Source organism: Macaca nemestrina, chromosome 5, assembly GCF_043159975.1.
Source record: "Macaca nemestrina isolate mMacNem1 chromosome 5, mMacNem.hap1, whole genome shotgun sequence".
Classification (NCBI taxonomy): domain Eukaryota; kingdom Metazoa; phylum Chordata; class Mammalia; order Primates; family Cercopithecidae; genus Macaca; species Macaca nemestrina.
The window spans coordinates 177,462,491-177,466,680 of NC_092129.1; the positions used below are offsets into that span (position 1 = coordinate 177,462,491).

A 4,190-nucleotide genomic window follows, 5' to 3' on the forward strand; every position below is an offset into this window, starting at 1 on the left:
CACTTTTTTTTTTTCTCTGTGAAATCTATATTGAGATTTTTAGAGTTAGCAACAGGTGAGAATATTTTTATTGTTGATAATGTTTAGCTTGACAGTTTTCCTTTAATTCCCTGTTTTGGATCAGAGCTGTGGGAGTCTGCAGTCTGAGTTGGTGGGGACCTGATGGAACATACTACAGCTGCTATTTGCTTTGTTTTCATAAAAGTTTATGCTTCTTAATTTTTTTTTTTTTTTTTGCCTTAAGTTTTGGGTTCGTGGATTTAGGGTCAGCACAGCATTACAACTAATGGTCTAGGTTTTCCAGAATTTCTACAAAATTCAGTAAAACTTTCACTGAGCCAGCCTTCTTGATGAAGAAGCGGTAAAACCTTAGCAAAAGAAATGCTGGGAAGAGTGTGACTTTGATAAATGCAAATATCACTGTCTCCCCTGTACATGTGTAGCGCTCAGAAACAAATTTGGTCTATTCCTTTAAACACATACACAGTAAAAATGTTTTTCCTTTCAAACAAATAGAAATCATTACCCTTTATGGATTTTAGATAATTCACAAAATGAGTTCTATTGCATTTACCAATCAAGTAACTCATGCTGGTGTTTAGATCTGAGGGAAGATGAGTGGCTGTCTGTGGCTAGCCTAGCCTCTGGTTTATGATTTGCATATATGTAAATCACTCCCTTTCATTTTTTTCATGATCAGCCTGATAGTCCAAGGCCTAGATCATCCTGAACAGTAAGCTGGCACTTTATTTGCTTATAAAAGAGAAATTATCTACTAAACTCTTTTGGAGGTGATGGTGGCCAGTGAGGAGGAGGGCAAGGACTGGCTTATGTTAGGTTCTATCGACTTACTGTATATATGGTCCAGATGCTGCATGGAAGACTTACACAAAAATTCCTTGTTTTTCTGCAGGTCAGATTTAACTGGGCATCTGTATTATTTGTTTGCTGAATCGGGTTAGCTAAGCTGGTTAGTGCTGGACACTCTTCACTGGCCAGGCGTCCTGGGGGTCTTCCCTGCAAGCTCTACAGAAGCAGCGCCGCTCCTCTCTGGTGGGTGTGGATCTCGAGATGGGTGCGCTGCTCTGATGGGGTGCTGCCTCTCCCTTCAGGAGGAAGATGGGAATCGTACCAGTTCACAGAGATCTTTCCGGTCCTCCGTTAATACGTAATATTAATGAAACTTATCACTTTAAATGAACTTAGATGCCCTTGTCATCTTAACTACCAACAGGGCAAAGTAGTGAGAGGATGGGGGCGAGAGGAAAGCCTGCCCGGTGCGGTGGTAAGACCTTCATTCTGCCGTCAGCTGATCTGGAGACTCTCAGCAAGGGAGAAACGTGGCGTCTCTGAGTGGTTTTTTGCCCTAAAGGATGCTTACGTTCATAGGAAGCTTTTCGATGTGTTTCCTCCATGGGTGTCTGGGGCTTTTGTTTTCAGCTGCGCTTCGCACAGGAGCTGGAAGGTTAACTCCCCAAAAGTGAACTTCCTCTCCTTCTATAAACTGACCCCTGGTGGTTGCTATAGCAACTGCAAAGAGCGAATAATGAGCTGTGTAAACAAGCCCCATTCCCAGTACTGGGGCGCTGCAAGCCCTCCCTAGAGAGGGCGAGGGAGAGGGGGATGCTGTGCCTTGAAAGCGGCTCTTGGGGAGAGCTGGAACCGCAGCAAAGCGTCCACTCCCTCCCCTCCCTTTTCCTCTCACCTCTTGAATTCCCACCAGCCCCTGGGAGGAGACAAAGGACGTAGGAGGGCAGCAGCATGCAGGGGCCTGCCTTTGACGCCCAGGAGTTGAACACCAGACAGAAAATGAAATCTAAACATTTACCCAGAGCCCTGGGCTAGAAATGTGCCAACCTGACCCTGGAAAACAAATAACCCGCGTCACCGCCACACCTGCTGCAGGCCCCAGACGCCATAGGTACTAGAGGAATGGGCTGCAAGGCCCTCAGCTTCCTTGCTTTAGCAATTCAGGCAGGACTGCCTGAAGATTTCTGAGACCTCTGCTCCTTGCATTCATTTTCTTTTTCTTTCTTTTTTTTGGAAAGAAGGAAGATTGGAGAAATAAAACATAGTACCTAAGTGTTTTGTGATTTTGAAGCTAAACACACACACACAGACACACACTTTTTTCCTCTCTGGGAACTTGGCTGCTGCTTGCAGGAAACTTTCTGCCCGTAATAGCGAAGGTTCTAGTATTATTTTCAGTTTTCTTTGGTTAACTCTCTCCCACCCTCACTCAGGTTACTTTACTTTATTTTTTAGAAACAGGGTATCACTCTGTCACACAGGCTGGAGTGCAGTGGTGCAATCACAGCTCACTGCAGCCTCAACCTCCCTGAGCTCAGGTGGTTCTCCCGCCTTAGCCTCCCTAGTAGCTGCGACTACAGGCACATACCATGCCACATCTGGCTAATTTTTGTATTTTTTGTAGAGATGAGGTTTTGCTCTGTTGCCCAGGCTGGTCTCAAACTCCTGGACAAGCAATCTGCCTGCGCCGGCCTCCCAAAAGTCCTAAGATTTCAGGTGTGACTCACTGCGCCCAGCCTCGGGTTCCTTAAAGAAAAGTTTCTGTATATTAAATATAAACTATATGATGCACAGAACACCACAACTTCCCTGTAAGCCTCCTAAAAAGATGATCCAAGTAAATTGGTGGGATGGATGGAAATCCCATATTGTTTCAGTCTTCAACAGTGCTGGTACAGGTTCTCATTTCTTCCCATGAATATCAGTGTTTTCTCAGTCACTGTGATAGGAAATCTAGTATAATGAACCATATTCCTGTTATAAAATCATTTTTATTTTACGTCTAACTTTTTAGAATGTTTGTACATCTATTATTTCAATAGGTTCTTACAAAAATCCCCCAAATCTTGTAGGGCAAATTATATCTTTAATTCTGCAGATGAGGACACTGACATTAGGGAGATTAGATGATTCTATTATGGGGAAATTCAATGGTTCTTTTACAGGGAAATTAGATGATTCTACTACAGGGTCAAAAATTTAGGGTATAAAAGGATTTATCAAGGCATGAGTCACTATTATTTCCAAGATATCAAGTCCCCTGTATTTGTATGAATCTAGATAGCAGAATGTTTCTTTTCTTTTCTTTCTTTCTTTCTCTTTTTTTTTTTTTTTTTTTTTTTTTTTTTTTTTTTTTGAGACAGAGTCTCACTCTGTCGCCCAGGCAGGAGTGCAGTGGCACAATCTTGATTCACTGCAACCTTTGCCTCCCAGGTTCAAGTGATTCTTCTGTATCAGCCTCCCGAGTAGTTGGGATTACAGGACCCCACCTCCACACCTGGCTAATTTTTTGTGTTTTTAGTGGAGACAGGGTTTCATCATGTTGCCCAGGCTGGTCCATCCCAAAGTGCTGGGAATACAGGCATGAGCCACTGCACCCGGCCAGCAAAGAACATTTCTATAAGCTATATTTTATACATAAACTATAAAGTCTATTTTTACAGAGCATTTTCCTCCAATGCATTCAAATATATTCTACCTAGTATTACTCTTTGCATTATCTTTTCATATAGGTGACCAGATCATAGTTTTGCCTGGTTTCTACTTTTTTATCTGGCATTAAAATATTGTCCTCATTTTCTTTTCAAGCCATATTAACAGCTATTGCAAGGGCTGGTCTGCTATAAATGTATTCCTCTTAGAAAGAAAAAGTGGCAGCCAGGCATGGTGGCTCATACCTGTAATCCCAGCACTTCGGGAGGCCAAGGCCGAGGGATCACCTGAGGTCAGGAGTTCGAGACTAGCCTGGTCAACATGGTGAAACTCCGTCTCTGCTAAAAATACAAAAAAATTAGCCAGGTGTGGTGGTGCGCCTATAGTCCAGCTATTTGGGAGGCTGAGGCAGGAGAATCGCTTGAGCCTGGGAGGCAGAGGTTGCAGTGAGCAGAGACCGTGCCATTGTACTTCAGCCTTATAGAGCAAAACTCTGTCTCAAAAAAAAAAAAAAAAGAAAAAAGAAAGAAAAAGTGACAGACATCATGATAGTTCTTGCTTTTTCCACAAAATTTCTTCTTTTTCTTCTTTTTACCTTTGAAATGAAGTTCTAGGCCACAGCATTTGCGGGTCTTCTGTAAATGCCAAGCTCAATCCCAATGGTGGGTCATGCCTCTGTGAGATTCTAAATAAGATAAAAGGAAGGAAATCTGGGCTGGTGATGCTGT

General features: G+C 42.9%; 1 long non-coding RNA gene across 1 annotated transcript; it reads right to left on the reverse strand.

The window, feature by feature from the left end:
* Nucleotides 1-212: 212 nt before the first annotated feature.
* LOC139363511 (uncharacterized) lies at nucleotides 213-3,948 on the reverse strand. The gene is made up of 2 exons (XR_011624065.1): nucleotides 1,382-3,948; nucleotides 213-1,106 (listed from the first exon to the last, which is right to left on the reverse strand). It is a non-coding gene; the product is annotated as an uncharacterized lncRNA (long non-coding RNA).
* Between the last annotated feature and the right edge of the window lie 242 nt (nucleotides 3,949-4,190).